This window comes from Lynx canadensis, chromosome B3 (genome assembly GCF_007474595.2).
Source record: "Lynx canadensis isolate LIC74 chromosome B3, mLynCan4.pri.v2, whole genome shotgun sequence".
Taxonomy (NCBI): domain Eukaryota; kingdom Metazoa; phylum Chordata; class Mammalia; order Carnivora; family Felidae; genus Lynx; species Lynx canadensis.
In genome coordinates, this window is record NC_044308.2 from 14,667,577 (window position 1) to 14,684,814 (window position 17,238).

The 17,238-nt window shown below is 46.0% G+C and overlaps 1 long non-coding RNA gene across 1 annotated transcript in view; it reads left to right on the forward strand.

Annotated features, from left to right (window-relative positions):
• Positions 1-8,697, forward strand: part of LOC115515560 — a 19,063-nt gene extending 10,366 nt beyond the window's left edge. The window contains exons 2-3 of the long non-coding RNA XR_003969334.1: positions 4,958-5,041; positions 8,017-8,697. This is a non-coding gene — a long non-coding RNA (uncharacterized LOC115515560). The remainder of the gene's footprint in view (positions 1-4,957; positions 5,042-8,016) is intronic.
• The last annotated feature ends 8,541 nt before the right edge of the window (positions 8,698-17,238 follow it).

Here is a 17,238-nt window from a genome sequence, read left to right on the forward strand (position 1 = left end):
TGGGCGGGGCTCGGACCTGAGCGGAAGGTGGGCGCACGGACCCACCGGCCTGCGAGCTCTGGAGGAAGGGGACGCCCTCCGCCCCCCCCCCCCCCCGCTGCCCCTCTGCAGCAGACGGTGCGTCTCCAGCCCCAGCGCCCCCGCTCCACTGTGCAGCCCTCGAGGGGCCGTCGAGACAAACTGTATCCTAGGGCTCGGTGTTGCCATCTTGGAGCCTCTGGGTTTGCCGCTTTGGGCGGCGGGACCCTGGGGTTAGGGTGTGTGCACCCGCCCTTCCAACGGTCCAGGCCACATTCCTTCTCTTCCTTCCCCCTCCTCTCCTTTTCCCTCCAGGGTAGCATTTGCCCCTCGCTGCTCCGTTGCAAAACACGTGGCAAGGGAACCACGTTTCTCAGGGCAATCTTCCTGCCAGAGAACCACCCGAACTTAGGGTGCCAGTCCTGAGAAGTTGCCAAACAGGTGACACGGTTCTCGGGGGAGGTTCCCCCTCCCCCCGGGGCCACCCCAGGACTGCAGCCTTGGGAACTTCTAGAGCTTAGAGCCAGGCGTACGGGGAAGGGGAGTGGGGAGGAGAGGGCGGCCTCACCCACCGCCCCGCCGGCGCTCGGAGCCTCCGCCTCGGACCGGCTGCGGCCAGAACCCAGCCCAACCTGGAAACTTCTGCCGGTTCCTCAGGCGCCCCCTTGCCCCCCAGGGACGCCTAGCTGCGGCGGTGTAGAAACATCCGTAAGTCACGGCAAAGCACCAACACGCACAACTTTGCAAACTCAGTTTAACCAGCGGGCTTTTTACCCACTTGCCTCCCTCCTTCGCTTTTGATTTCCGTGTTGATAAAATGCCCACCGTTTCGCGTCTTTATGGTAATAGTCGCAAATGAATTCATGTAATGACCTGGGAGGGGGGCGTTGGGGGGCATTTCAAGCGTTCAGTGGAGGATAACTTCCCAGGGCAACTTCTCCCTAGGACCCTCCCGCGTCCCCTCTTAATGGTGGGACTTTTCATAATGTGCACAATACTATTAAAATTTCATATTAGCAGTGTGTATGGTGAACTTTGTAATGGGAAATTCAATAGCTGCTGTAAATATTAATGGAATATGAAATGAAGCCACAGCCTCGACCAGCCCTGACAGTAAAACGGAGTGAGCATGTGGCGGCCCCGGGGCGAGAGAGGCCTTTCCTCTTGTCGCTCTCGCTTTATTACATTAGCGCGGGCCTCCCCGCGCCGGCGTGGGCTCAGAAGCCGAGGTGCCGGGTCACCCATGACAAATGTCCCCGTGTCTCGCCAACAGGCCCCGCCTGGCCCTGCCACTCCATCTGCCCAACAGGTCCCCGGGGAGTGCTTGCGGGTGTCAGTTTCAGGTAAAGAGCTCTTGAAAGCGCCAAGTCTCCAAAAAGGCTGCAAGGATTCCAGCGCCTTCCCCCGTCCCCGAGGCCCGGGTCGCCGCCACCGCGAGCTGAAGCCGCACCCGGGGGTGGGGGGGGGGGAGAGGGTCGGGGGTCGGGAGGGGACCTCAAGCGAGTTTCCGGGATGGAAAGCGCTCTTAGGGGAGCCAGATCCCTCCTTTCCTCCCTCCCTCACCTGGATCCCTCCCCGCCTCCGGCCCAGGGGACGGAGCCTCCCAGTTGGACGTGGGGCGTGGGCAGGGAGTCTGCCGGGGGACTGGGGCCTGTTGGGGCCGAGGGGGTCCGTGAAGGCCGGCCGTCCCGGTCCGGTTCTTTGCCGGGTCTCCATCTGTCGCCTTCTGCGCCTACGTGGCACGGGCCGCCCAGGCGAGCCTGCGACAGTGCGGGGCAAGGAGCAGATTCGCGGCGACCTAAGTCGTCCCCGCCGCAGACCCCTGGGTCCCCAAAAGCAGCCTCTCCCCGCGCGAATCTTCGGGAAACCAGAGGGGAGGGCGTGCGTGGCCGAGGGAGGAGCCGCGCCGAGTGCGGCCGCGCTCGCGCGCGTTGGATTGGTTCCGAGCCCCGGTCGCCGCCGAGGAGGGTCCCGCGCGGCTCCGCGCGCTGACAAACGTGGCCGTCAGCACCTCCGGCGGCCCCGGCGGGTTATTTCAACAGGCTGGGAAAGATCGGCGTTTTGAGTGGCAGGCGACGCCTCGCCACGCTCGCAGTGTTTGGGCTGGAGCGACGGCACTTAGGAGAGCTTAGTGTGAGATGGGACATTAATCTGCACTCGTTAAGAGACAGCCCGTCGGCACTTCCCCGGGGCTCTCCCCCCACTCCTGGCCTCCGACGCCCTCCCCGGCGCTCGGCCACTCCCCGCCCGGCCCTGCCCCGGGCGCGCGGTGTCGCGGGTCCACGCGCGACAGAGGAGAGGACCCCGGGGTTACAGTGGAGGCCAGGCGGCCGCGTGTGGGTGGGTGGGGGGACAGCGGGCGCCAGGCGAAGGTTAAAGTCATAATCGACTTACGGTCCAGCCTGGGCCGGCGCTCTGGAGGGTCCTGGCACCAACCCCCTGTCATTGTCGCCTGTTTGCAAGCGGGGAGAGTGGCTCCTTAATCACCGATGGGCTTTTTCTCAAGCCACAGAGCACACAGGCGCTTAGCACCCTCGCTGCGAACTCAGGGCAGTTGTCTCCCTGTTTCCCTAGTACTGACCCCCCCCCCAAGTTTCACCGGTGTGCAGTCAGCCACGATCACCCCTTAACCACCGGGTCTATGGGGTCACTTTTCTAAGTTCACTGGAGCCCCCCTCCCCACCCCACCCCTGCCTGTTAAATGATTTCCTGTCCAGCAACCCCCCTCCATCCCCCCCCCCCATAAATCCTGAATGGTTCTCTCATCTGCTCCAGAGGCAGGCAAACTGCAGAGCTGAAATAAGAACGGAATTGAAATAACGCGCGCGTTTGCTTGTGCACCCGGGGGGCTTCCCTGCGGGGGTAGTTTCAACAAGGGTATCCACTTTTTTTTTTTTTTTTTTTGAGACCGATTGCAAAGCTTCAGGCATGGTTTGCATTCGGCGGGGGGGGGGGGACGCTCCGGCCGGTTCCCCCACCCCCACGGCTGTTATTTGTACACACCCCCCCCCCCAGGTTAGGCTGCCGCGTCTGTTTCTTTGGGTCCATTAAATCCCCTTCCTCCACCCGAGATGGCTCAACTTCTTCCCCCTGCTCTTGAAAAGAGTAACACTTTGGAAAGAAAAAAAAAAAAAGGACAAGAAATGGATATAGGTTTTGTAAGTGTTAAATAACTTTCTCAGCGTGTATTAAAGGAAGATTGTATTTTATCAACAGCTGATTGATGTAGCCGTGTGATCCTGTCGGTTTGTCTATAGTATCATATTTATTTAACCTGCTGAGGGACCGTGTTCAGGGGCAGCCTGCTCCTGCTGACAAGATCATGCACATTACACACTACCCCAGGTATTTTGATTGATTGTTCCCACCCCAAAGCCTTTGGTTCATAATTTAGCCCAGCAGGCTCTGCATCACAGGCTAGGTTTCAAAAAAAAAAAAAAAATATCCTGTAAGAGATTTCAATGAACAACTACGGCCAAGAAACCTTTCTCCACCTGCAACCCCCAAATATTTTAAATACCTCCTGAGATGGTTCAGTGTGGGTAATTACAGGGCACACAACCTTTATTTACTCTGGTTCCCCAAGTGTAATCAGATTATTCATTTTGATTTGTGGCTGGGCTAACATTTCCTTAACTGGGGGGTGGCGAGGTGGTTGGGTGTCGTGGTGGAAATGTCAAATAGTGTGGGCTTCTCTTTTGCTTTTCCTTTGCTCTCTTTCAATAACAGCTATGGGATGTGGAAAGCAGTAGGCAGGGAGACAAAATGGTTCTTTTTTTTTTTTTTTACAGTTTTCTGATGTTGCACTGGGAATTGGTTCCTAACCTCCTCTGGCAGCAGACTGGATTGTTACTAATATTCAATGGCCCCAGACCCCCAACCCCGTGGGTGAGAAAACGATTCTTTCCCCCCCCACAAGAACAAACTGTCCATACATACACTTTCATACTATTTGGGTCTTTTCAAGTAAATGATCCTAATGATCTGGGCACATCCTAGTGAAATTAGCACTACCTATTGACGGACCAGTGAATAATTACTTCCTATGAGATTTCTGGAGGAAAGGAGCTTTCTCCTTGACTTTCAAAAAACTAACACCAACAGAGTACGCATGGGTATGGGTACTAATTTGTGCTTGAAAAAATAGTGTTTCCAAAAATGGAACACGTTTTTTGGTGCATCTTCTTGGGTTTCTATTAATCGGGTTAGCAACGGGTGTGTGTGTGTGTGTGTGTGTGTGTGTGAGTAAAAGTAAAGTTTCAAATGTGTGTTCTTTTCTCAGTAATAGACATACTGTTGTTTATTGTGCTTGCTACTTTTATGTTTGTCCTTCAGAAACTCTTGGGATGACTCATGAAGCCTGGAAAGGCCACCTTAGCACTGTTATGAATCTCTTTGTCGATCAGAGTTTCATTTTGTCATTCTAGATCAGATGGGAAGGTCATTATCAGTGTGGTTAATTGCATAAGTATATAATGCTGCACCGGAGGGTGAAGATTCATAGCATTTTAAAAAGATGTTAAGTGCATAATTGCCCCCCAAATAAGTCAGCGCATCTAAAGTAATTATTTTTTCTCGTCAGGTCTTAGGTTAACATTGCAGGAAAAATTCTTGTATATCCCAGTGATAGCAACAATGGCAACATTTATAATTAAAACTTTCTTACTCTCTCATCCATTCATCTACTCATTCATTCATTTCCTTCCCTTTCGTGCTGTTATTCACAAAAATGCATCTTTTGGCTTGATTGTGTACTTTATAATGATGGTAAAGAGATTAATCAAATGTGATCTCTACTTTCCATTCCAGCGAACATTTCCTTTTAATTGTCCCTTAGACTTGGGGCAGGTGTGGGTGACTCTGATGGCATACCTTCTTTGCTGACAATACTAACTTCAGCAATTTTTCTTAATCCTTTGATGTTGCTATTTATCCCTAGATGGTGTTCAGTGACAAGACCCAAACTATTTGCAAAACTCCAGGACATGCGTCTTTCTGCGGACAAAAACAGACATTATCAAAAGTAAGTACAGACACAACATCCACAGAGACAGAGAAAAGGGTAGGCTGACAAAGGAAATATTTACCTATGACAGAGTGTCAGTCGGGGGGCCCTAAGGTAGCAAATGAAGCAAGATGAAGGAAAGGCCAATTTGTGGTGAACGAAATCTCCACATTTTAATGAGGTGAGCTAAGGAATTCTGAGCTACGCTGTAAATCAATTTGCAGCCTTTTCCCAAACCGTTTTTACAAATCATTGGTTTGCATTGAAAATAACCTTTTTTTAAAGCCATCCACCACCAGGTTTCTTTAATAGAATGCAATGTATATTACCCCCAATAATGACAAAAAAAAAAATACTTTCCTATATTGTCTCCGGGGGAGACCAATAAATTGGCTGGGCTCCCATTTCTTTCCAAGGGGCACCTTTGCCACGTTTCATACATGCTCACGCACAGACACGCACGCGACTGAACTTGTTTGAAGTTTGACCACTTCTTAGCTCTGCAGCCCTGGGCACACGTTACTACAATTCTCTGCCCCTCAGTTTCCTCATCTAGTGAAATTATAATAGTGCCTGCCTCGGGGGTTGCTGTAAGGAGCGAGTTAAGACACGACGCTCCTAAGGCAGCGTCCGCCGTGTATTTATTACTAGGCTGGCATCTGCTAACATCGCAGACCACCGTTTGCATCAGTGTCGCGTTGTGTTATTGACAACAGTGCTTTTTGTTTTTTTAACGTTTATTTATTTTTGAGACAGAGAGAGACAGAGCTTGAACAGGGGAGAGTCAGAGAGAGAGGGAGACACAGAATCTGAAACAGGCTCCAGGCTCTGAGCCATCAGCACAGAGCCCGACGTGGGGCTCGAACTCGCAGACCGCGAGATCGTGACCTGAGCCGAAGTCGGACGCTTAACCGACTGAGCCACCCAGACGCCCCAACAGTGCTTTTATTTACGGTCACCCACAGCGTTGCGATTAGACTCCAAAACTTCAACTCTGTATTTGAAGTGGTTCTATGAAGGCGCTGAACTGCAGTGCAAAACCATCCCTGGGGCCGAGCGATGACTGTCTTGCTCCCAGTCTCCCGAGCCCCAGTAAGTCGCCTTCCTTGTAAATGTCAAGCTGAAACGCTGCTGCAGGGTGTGGTTGGCACGCCACTGAACGGTTTGTAGGCTGAGTCACAGGAAAATTCCGCTAAGAGCCTCTAAAAAGGCAAACAGCTATGTGACTTCTTAGCCCCTGGTTTGGTAAGGATGCCAGCACACTGCCTCCCCATTTTGCCTTATGTACTTAAGTCCTTCGTGGCAAATTTTAACAGCCTCTGGGTTTTATGATATTCTTTTCCTATGTGCTAGGAATTATCTTCTATGAAGCTGTTCAAGTTTAAATGTATTAAATAAATTTTTTTTTTTTAAGTTTAGGGGCACAGAGGCGCCTGGGTGGCTCAGTTGGTTAAGCGTCCAACTTCGGCTTCGGTCATGATCTCATGGTTCGTGAGTTCGAGCCCCGCGTCGGGCTCTGTGCTGACGGCTCAGAGCCTGGAGCCTGTTTCGGATTCTATGTCTCCCTCTCTCTCTGCCCCTCCCCTGCTCATGCTCTGTCTCTCTCTGTCTCAAAAATAAATAAAACATTAAAATTTTTTTTTAAAAGTTTAGGGGCACCTGGGTGGCTCAATCAATTAAGCATCAACTCTTGGTTTTGGCTCGGGTCATGATCTCACGGTTCCTGAGTTCGAGCCCTGAGTCTGGCTCGGTGCTGACGGCATGAAACCTGCTTGGGATTCTCTCTCTCCCTCTCCCTCTGCCCCTCTCCTGCTGGCACTGTCTCTGTCTTTCTCAAAATAAACAAGTGCACTTAAAAAAAATAAAGGTTTAAAAAAGAATTTTTTAAGTGTATTTATTTTGAGAGAGAGAAAGAGAGTAAGCAGGGGAAAGGCAGAAGGAGAGAGAGAGAGACAGTGACAGAGAGAGAGAGAGGGAGAGAGAATTCCAAGCAGGCTGCATGCTGTCAGCACAGAGCCTGACTCAGGGCTCGAACTCAGGAACCGTGAGATCATGACCTGAGCTGAAACCAAGAGTCAAACCCTTAACTGATTGAGCCACCCAGGCGCCCCAAGTTTAAATTTCTTTTTTAACAGAAAAGGATGTTTCCTCATTTCCTCATGTTAGGATATTGATTAAAAACTAGAGTCTTGGTATGAAAAGGAATAGAGTTAGATAATACACTTTTTTCAGGGTTTGATTTTTTTTTCACATGTTGACTTTTGGAATTAAGACAAAGCCAGTTTCGACTGGGAATAAAATCAGCATTGCCTCAACTATGGGATATCTTTCTTTATGTTTTTGAGCTGATCTAGTGCCATTCCAGATAGTAACTCAAGATCTGGGCTAAATGGAACCAGAGTCCTTGAATGGCAGCTAACAGCACCCGTCCCCAGTCCCTCCAAGTCACCCTCCAAGGATACAGAATATGACTTGCTTTTGTTACAATTAGATCGCAGAACCTCAGGTAGGAATAGTTTTCATTTTATGTCACTTCCCAAACCAAATCTTGCAAACACGTCCAGACAGGAGCTGGTGTTTTCTTACACATGTTAACATTGACCTTGCCACCTAGAATCAACCCCCCCCATCTGTTTAAATCAGCATTCCATATCCCTTTCACATCATTTCTTTTCCACCTGCTCCGTGGGGTAAGCCAGTCTGTTTCCACTCTGCACATACGCCAAAAATCTGTAGAGTCCCAAGAAGTTGGACTTTCAGTGACTTTAAGATGCAGAAAAACAGGCATGCAATTTGCTCATTGGCTGACATATTTCCTTCTAAATACCTGCCATTGCTGTGTTTGATAGGAAAAGTGCATCTCAGATATTTCAAGTCAGTTTCAGTGTTAAGTATTTTCTCACCTTTTAATTAATTCACTCTTAGATCAGGGAAAGGTAACCTCAGTGAAATATACATAACTTCCTGTGTGTCTTTTTGTGGTTATTCCATAGGCCTGGAAGGAATCTTTGACTCTCTCCCATTTGAACAAACAACAGCTTCAAAGTTGTCGACAGTGTACTAAGCAAAGATACGAGAATATCCCCAGAAAGGAAAATACGCCACGACGAAGTTGTTTCCTGTATGTGAATGCTGAGATTTAAGGAAATATCGTGGCTCCCCTTTAACTCACAAATAAATTCTTTTTTTTTTTTTGAACAATTGCTCCCTTTGAGATTTGCAAATAGTTCCACTAGTTTACATAGGTCTTTTTTCCTCCTTCCTTTTAAGTATACCTCTTAAGTAAGCAGACACTTTAACTTGCCTTCTTATTAGACAGCTTTTTCTTTATTGCCTTTTCATAGCACAGCTATCAAAAATAAGATAATACGCAAGATCTGGGACCTAATCAGCTTTCTAGCTGAGTTTAAAGAGTCTAGAGGCTGTTTAAAGGTAGCTCTGGTTATGTGTGCGGGCTTTACTGCCTTGTTTGCTCGACCACATTTTGATGGAGAGGGTAATGTGTTTGCTAGATAAGGCAAAAGGGACCAGCCAAAAAAGCAAGGCTCTGTTTGATAAACCCTGACATATTTAGCCATTTTTCTCCCACATGAAACGAAGCTTTAAAACTCTAAGAAAAATAGAGGTGTTCGTTCAAGCACGCTAATGTTGATCAAGACAAAAAAAAAAAAAAAGAAGTAAATAAAGAAAATGGGCATCTTTTAGTCTATTAAATTAATTAGCTCCAGAGCTTATCACGCAGTTGAAAAGCTGGATAAAATACAAGTCTGTTTCTCGTTGTTGTCATTTGATGTGAAGGGTGAGTTCTTTAAGTCAGTGTACGTTGAAAAGACAGTTGTTCTGTTCAGCTTGACTTGCCCTGGTAGAAGGTTTGAACCCTGTATGAAGGAGCTCATTAAGCAAAGTTAAACTCTTATAAGGCCGATCAGCATGGACTTGGGATGAGAACTCAGTCTGAAATTAGGGTTGAACACACATGATGACAGTCTTTGTTAAGTGGCCTATAGCCTGAAAACAGATTTAAAAAGCCAGAATCAAAATAGGTCACCGGACATCTACCGGTAACTAGAGGTCCATAGATAGCTTTACAATCTGGAATGATGTAAAAATGTTGGAGGTGAACTATTGATTATCTTATAATAATTTTCCTTTTCTAGAAAAAGTAAAGGAATAAAATGTCAGAAAGCTTCACAAAACAGAGCTGTCTCTCAAAATGAGACTTGAACTGGTGTAGGTATAAAAATAATTTGGGGCTCAATTTTTATCCCATGGTCACTTTCAGTTAATGTAGAAGGAAATATCAATCCTAAATCAATATCCTAGTAAAATTTTCTATTTTTTTTTTCTCTAGAAAAGACACTTTTCAGGGCGCCTCGGTGGCTCAGTCGGTTAAGCATCTGACTTCAGCTCGGGTCATGATGTCACAGTTCGTGGGTTCGAGCCCCGTGTCGGACTCTGTGCTGACAGCTCGGAGTCTGGAGGCTGCTTGGGATTCTGTGTCTCCCTCTCTCTCTGCCCCTCCCCTGCTTGTGCGTGCGCACTCTCTCTCTCTCAAAAGTAAATAAACATTTTTAAAAATTAAAAAAAAAAGAAAAGATATTTTTCTGATTTCTTGTTTTTCTAAATCACAAGTATTTTTATTATTTTATTTTCTTTTAAGATTTTATTTTTTTAAGTAATCCCTACACCTGAGGCAGAGCTCAGACTCACAATTCAGAGATCAAGAGTCATATGCTACACTGACTGAACCAGCCAGGTGCTCTGAGAGGGGTTTTTTTCTTGTTTGTTTTTTAAGATTTTATTTTTAGGTAATCTCTCCACCCAACCTGGTGCTTGAACTCACAACTTGGAGAGAAAGAGTCGCATGTTCTACTGACTGAATCAGCCAGGCGCCCCTATAGAACGTTATAAAATATAATCACTTGAATTTTTAGAACTGTGTTTCTTCTATATATTAATCATTTTCAACATTTTTTATGGCTTAGTGTTAATAATCTCTATGAGTGTAGATTTTTAGATGAATTTAATGTCAACTAGGGATTAATGTGAATTAATTAAATTGACTGTATCTTCTTTAATGAGAAAAAAAGGATTTAGTTTTAATACTGATGATCTTAATAAAGCTTCTCTCTACTTATCTGTATTTTCTCAACATTAGGAATTATTTTTATTAGAAGGTGAATTAATTTAATAACGGCAGAGTGGGAAAACTTGAAATAAATCAAGTGATTGCAAACTGACTTTGCTATTGTTCTTGAGGCTGTGTAATCAAACCGAATAACTTTCAATTAGGAAAGACCCAATTTGTTGAAGCCACTTAAAAATAAAAACATAAATTGGAGTTCACGTTTATTTGTCTTTTGAAACAGCCATCCAACAGAATTTGAAACAATATCTACAACGGAAGGTAAACGAGCGTTTAACACACCTGACTCCACTCGGTAAATTATAAGAAAAAAATCACATGTTACAAACGCATCTCCAGTAGAATCATTGTCCCTAAGGATGCAGTACCATGAAATAAAATCCTAGCAGAAATCTGTGGGTCTCTGAGCGCCTGGGTGACTTAGTTGGTTAAACGACTGCCGGTTGATTTCGGCTCAGCTCATGAGCTCACAGTTGGTGGGATCGAGCCCCGTGTCGGGGTCTGTGCTGACAGCATGGAACCTGCTTGGGATTCTCTCTCTCTCTCTCTCTCTCTCTCTCTCTCTCTCTCTCTCTATTTCTCTGCCCGTCTCCCACTTGCGCTTTCTCTCTCTCTCTCAAATAATACATAATTGAACTTAAAAAAAAAAAAGAAATCTTGGAGCTCTCTGAAATTAACTCATGGCTAAGTGACAAAGACACATGGAACTCCAAGCACATATCTGAAGCGCGTAGGTTTTATGACGCCTGTTGTACAAGGTAAGACGAATGGTTGTTGAGCACGTTAGACCACTGTGTAGCTCTTCTTCTGTATTTTGGGGAGCATTCATTGGACTTATAGGCTACAGTTCTTTTTTTAAATTAAGTTTTCACTTATTTGTTGTTTTTAATTTTTTTTTATATATTTTACTTATTTTTGATAGAGACAGAGCCCAAGTGGGGGAGGGGCAGAGAGAGAAGGAGACACACAATCCGAAGCAGGCTCCGGGCTCCGAGCTGTCGGCACAGAGCCCGAGGCGCCGCTCGAACTCATGGACCGTAAGATCGTGACCTGAGCCGAAGTCAGTTGCTCAACCGACTGAGCCATCCAGGCGCCCCGCTATCCTTCCCCTTATTCTATTGAGACTGTTGTCTTGCGCTTAAGGGCCCGACAAGCTCATTTCCAATGGCCTGCGCTTACAGATGGACGCATGTGATGGATGATGCGTTCTGCAGGCCGATGCTGGCGTCTTCCAGGGTGCATCCCCCAGCCAGTCAGACCTGAGGCTGCGTCTAAAACAAATGACGCGCTGATATGCTTACTCACTTTAAACCTGACAATATAGTGTTCTAGATCAGGAAGCTCCCAGTTTAAAACATTCCATGCCCAGATCTGGCTACCAAGTGGTGCCAGGCCGTTGTAGCTTTGACTAGCACGACAGTGTAGCTTTGGCCCCCGTTCTGGCTTTGCCAGGGAAAGAGTGGGTAATAGAATTCACTTCTCTGTCTTGTTGAGAATGCGAGAGAAGGGATCCAAAGTCCCTAGCTCTGCGTCTGAGACAGAAGATCTTCATAGGGGACGAATCTCATCATTACTCCTGAGGATGATGACTGTAATGGATGTCAGTTCCGAAATAAAATAAAGATCAGTTGAGACATTGTTGGGGTGGGATGTGCTAAATGTCCCAATAGAGCTTTCAAAGGGGATCAAGTAGGAAACAGGCATTGCAGGTGGTGGACTTCAGTATAAAAAAGTGGACTCAGTATAAAAAAGAACTTTCCAATAATTCGATTGGCTTATAAACATTTTAAAAAATGACCATCCTGGGGCGCCTGGGTGGCTCAGTCGGTTGAGCGTCCGACTTCGGCTCAGGTCATGATCTCACGGTTCGTGAGTTCAAGCCCCACTTCGGACTCGATGCTGACAGCTCAGAGCCTGGAACCTGCTTCAGATTCTGTGTCTTCCTCTTTCTCTGCCCCTCCCCGTTCGTGCTCCCTCTCTCTCTCTCAAAAATAAATAAACATTAAAAAAAATTAAGTAAATAAATAAAAGTGACCATCCCATCTGTCAGGGGTGGCAGAGAGCAGATAATTGTGTTAGTTGGGGTTGAGCAAATCAGTGTTTCCTAAACCTGGTTGCATGAAATGGAATCACCTGGGAAGCTTTAAAAATCCGCATTTTACAGATACATGAGAAACCTCTTCCCGCACAAACACAAGCATACCATTTCCAAGCGTAATTGCTGGTATTTGTTAGAAATGACACACTTTGACTATGTAATACCGAGACAAGATGTCGCCCGCGCGGGAACAAAACTGTTTGCTTCTTAGATGGTTTCCTGCGAAGCTCAGCAAATTTCACCTTGCCTCCCTTTTCCCAATAACATTCTGGAGAACTCTCATGAACGTAAACATCAAGGACAGCCACAAAGGAAGAAGATACAGAACCACAACACAGAGAGCATCCCCGAGCCGGGGTTTGGTTCCAAGTTCTTTTTTTCTGTTAATAAATGATATTGTAATGGTAGCTCCCATTTATAGAAGACATTATCCTGTTCCTAAATTGCTAGCTGAATGTTCCTAAACTCTCTGAGACGAGCTTTACTTTCCCGATTGGGGGGATGGGAGCGTGGCACCAGATGGGGACTGATCATTCCAAATGCACACGGGGGCATGAAGGGGACTGTAGGTGGGTTGTGGGGACCAGGTGTGGTCATGGAGAGCGGTGGGGACCATGGCAACACGGACGGCATGGACCTTTTCTAAAGAGGGGTGCCACTGTTTGACCCCTTGTTAAATGTGACCTTGTGGAAACACAGATTCAATTTTATCACAGGTTTTGATTTTTCAAGATAGCCTAGTAATTCCAAACTTCAAAATGTGAAGGTGGCCATTTAAAATATCATTTCGCAGTTCCGGACGAAGAATCCTGGAGGCTGGATCCGGCCTATGGGTCACTGGTGCTTATTCCATCTGGACCGGCTGATGGCTATGGGTGCCTTCCATCATGAGTATTTTCCAGCAGCATTTCTCAAACTTTGATGTGCATAAGAATCGCCTGGAGGGCTTGTTAAGTCACAGACTTCCGGGTTTCATAGTAAGCGACTCTGATTGGGATTTCTTGCAAGTTCTCTGTTGGTACCGAGACCGACATTTGCCCGTGACTGTGTAAGCCAGGACTCGGTCATAGTCCTGCCCCCTTTGGCTTGGTTATTGTTGGGTATTCATTTGATCAATTCAGGGAGTCTCCCTGACTCCTCTTGTTCTGCTTCTCCTGTCTCCCTCCCTCCCGGTATCAAGGTGACACCTTCGGAAAGGTTGTAGCTGGCACTTTTGCATTAGGGCAGGGGAAGCAGTGCAGTATTAATGTGCTTAGATTCAGTCCGGTTAACTTGGCAGGAAATGCTGGATCCCATTCATTTACTGTTATTATTCGTAAACATTCGGTAAGCTTAAGGTGTACAACATGTTGATTTGATACAACATGTATATTGCAACATGATTCCCACTGTAGTGTTAGCGAACACGTCTCTCGTGTCACATAATTGTCGTTTCTCTTGTGGTGAGGACATTTGAGAATCTAGTTTCTTAGCAACTTTCAAGTATGTAATACAGTATTGTTAACTATAATCATGCTGTACATTAGATCTTCAGAACTTATTCATCTGACCACACATTTATGCCCTTTGTCTAACATTTGCCCATTTCCCCCGCCTCCCAGCTTCCGGTACCTATCATTCCGATCTCTGTGTCTATGAGCTAGGTTTTTTTTTTGTTTTTTTTGTTTTTTTTTTTTAGATTCCACAGATTCCACATCTAAGTGATATCATACAGTATTTGTCCTTTTCTATCGGATTCATCTCACTTAGCATAATCCCTTCAAGGTCCATGTTGTCTCAAATGGTAGGCTTTACTTCTTTTTCATGGCAGAATAATATTCCAGTGTGTGTGTGTGTGTGTGTGTGCGCACGCGTGTGTATCACCTCTTCTTTATCCATTCATCCATTGACTCATCAACAGACACTTAGGTTGTTTCCATATCTTGGCCGTTGTGAATAAATACTGCAATAAACATGAGAGAGTAGACATCTCTTTGAGATCCTGCTTTCATTTCCTTTGGGTCTATGGCCAGAAGTGGGATTGCTGGATCGTATGGTAGTTTTGGTTTTAGTTTGTTGAGGAACCTCCATACTGATTTCCATAGTGGCCGTACCAATTTACATTTCCCATCAACAGTCCACGAGTGTTGTATTGTCACCACATCCTTGCCAACACCTGTGGCCTCTTGTCAACAGTGGTTGACAATGGACAACAATGGACGATGGAATTGTTGATCCTAACCATTCCAACAGGTGTTGTGAGGGGATATCTCATTGTGGTTTTGATTGTCATTTCCCTGATGATTAGTGATGTAGAGTATCCCTTCATGTACTTATTAGCCATTTGGATGTCTTCTCTGGAAAAATGTCTACACAGTTCCTCTTCCCATTTTTTTTTTTTAAATTGGGCTGGGGTTTTTTTGTTGTCGTTGTTGCTGCTGTTGTTGTTGAGCTGTATAAATTCTTTATAGATGTTGAATATTAACCCCTTATCAGACATATGGTTGGCAAATATTTTCCTCCATTTTTAGGTTCCCTTTTCATTTTGTTGATGGTTTCTTTGGTTGTGCAGAAGTTCTTATATTTTTTTTAAGGTTTATTCATTTATTTTGAGAAAGAGGGAGGGGAGGGACGGAGAGAGACAGAGAGAGAATCCCAAGCAGGCTCCATGCACGACCCAAAGCAGAGCTCGATCTCATGAACTGTGAGATCATGACCGGAGCCTAAATCAAGAGTCGGACGCTTAACTGACTGAGCCACCCACGTGCCCCATGCAGAACCTTTTTAGTTTGATGTAGTCCTACTTGTGGAGTTTTGCTTTTCTTGCTTGTATTCAATCCTGTGTAGAAATAGGGTCACCCCTAAACACTTTACAGATAACCAGCTTCATAAGTAAGTATATTCAGTGATGCACGGGTGATTACTCAGTGCTGGGCAATGTGCAAGGTATTTTTTCTGTGCTACCTTTAGTGCGAACAACCGTTTCTGAGATAGATATTTTCATTCCTACTTCACTGAGTCTCAGAGAAGTTGCATACCTCCTCTTAGGTCGCACAGACACTAAGTGGCAGAGGAGAAATTTAAAGGAAGGCAGCATGGTTCCGAAGCCTATGCTCCTTCTGGGATACTTCCAAACTTACATGCGCACACAGTAGTATAACTTGATAGAGTAAAATTAGTATCAGATAAAAATCATACCTTGCCCCATAAAGGATGCAAAGTGACTAACGAAAATGTCAATTATATTGCCACATAAAATAAATTAGAAGCAAATAAAATAAAACAAGAAGGAAAGAAAGATGAAGTACCAAAAGGCTTTGCCTGAAGTCGTATTCCCTCAGTGGCAGTGGCTCATGAACTTGACACCGAGCTCCTAAAGAAAGGGTAGTCTCTAGGGGCACCACGTATGGGGTGATAGGCCATGTGAAGGCGGAGTGGTCTCTATCCTGAGTCCAGTATGCTCGTGACCACCTGAGGAGACTCTGGAGGTGTTCCAGAGTCTGTGTCTCCAATCCCCGGAGAAGTGTTGAGTGCTGGCTACGGAACAACCCTCATTGCTATTGACCTCAAACAACCTGCATGGTACTGTAGATCTGAAGCCTGGGATCCTGTCCAGGTAATTACATCTGTCTGGCACAACACTGTAGACAGACAGGTTATGAGTTCAAACACTGCCAGCAGGTTGATGATAATCCTTCGGATTAATTGCTTTAAATTAAATATACCATCACGGCCGTCATGCACTTCAACCCTGGAAGTCTGTCTTTGTTCTCCCACTTCACTTGTTTTAAGGTTCAGTACCTTAAATTGGTTGGTTGACGCATACAGAGAGCTTTCTGATAGATGACTTCAGAAGAAGAAGAAACAAAATGAACCACGGGGAAGAAATAAGATAAATACAAAACAGAAATATCTCCTGTTCAAGGGCAAGGAGACTCACTCACATTTGAGAAAAGTTCCTAGAGATCTTATCTGCAAGTCTCCCCATCTGAAAATGAGGAGGTTGGCGTTCTATTGACATTTAAGATTCTTTCTGTCTGCAAGACTCGGGAAGGCACGATTCAGACTGTGATGTGATGGCGTCAGAGGTGAGCACAGGAGAGAGAGGAAGTAATCCCCAGAACGCCACGGCCGAGCATCCATCGATGTAGCCAAGCAGCTTGAGCAGAGACTAATGCAGGGCTCAGTCTCATGAATTGTGACATCATGACCTGAGCCAAAATCAACAGTTGGAGGACTGAGCCACCCAGGCATCCCGTTGCCCACTTTTCAAATTAAGTTTCCAATCTGAAAACATGCCTCTTCCTATTTTTATTTGAACTTGTTTGGTTAGTGCAAATCAAGTTAAACTAAGCAGAAACAAACCAACAAAGTACCTTCTGAAGCTTCCACATACGGCAGGGACAATAGTTTGTCCTCATAACTTCTGGATTCTCGCATAGCTGACTTGGCTTGCCAGATTTGTTCAGAGGACCGTGGTCTGGGATCTGTGGGATCGCTACATAGTTACGTCTCTTTTTTTTTTTTTTTAAATTTTTTTTTTTCAACGTTTTTTATTTATTTTTGGGACAGAGAGAGACAGAGCATGAACGGGGGAGGGGCAGAGAGAGAGGGAGACACAGAATCGGAAACAGGCTCCAGGCTCTGAGCCATCAGCCCAGAGCCCGACGCGGGGCTCGAACTCACAGACCACGAGATCATGACCTGGCTGAAGTCGGACGCTTAACCGACTGCGCCACCCAGGCGCCCCAGTTACGTCTCTTTTATACACAGCAAAACCTTGGATTGCGAGTAACTTATCCTGCGAGTGTTCTGCGAGACGAGCAGACATTTCCAATAAATTTTAACTTGGTAAACGAGCGATGTCTTGCAATGTGAAGAGTAAGTGATGCCGAACGTCACATGATCACAACTGAGCCAAAGGTCCTTGAAATGCACTTAGATATACAAGTGCCTTGGATTACAAGAATGTTTCCGGAACGAATTGGGCTC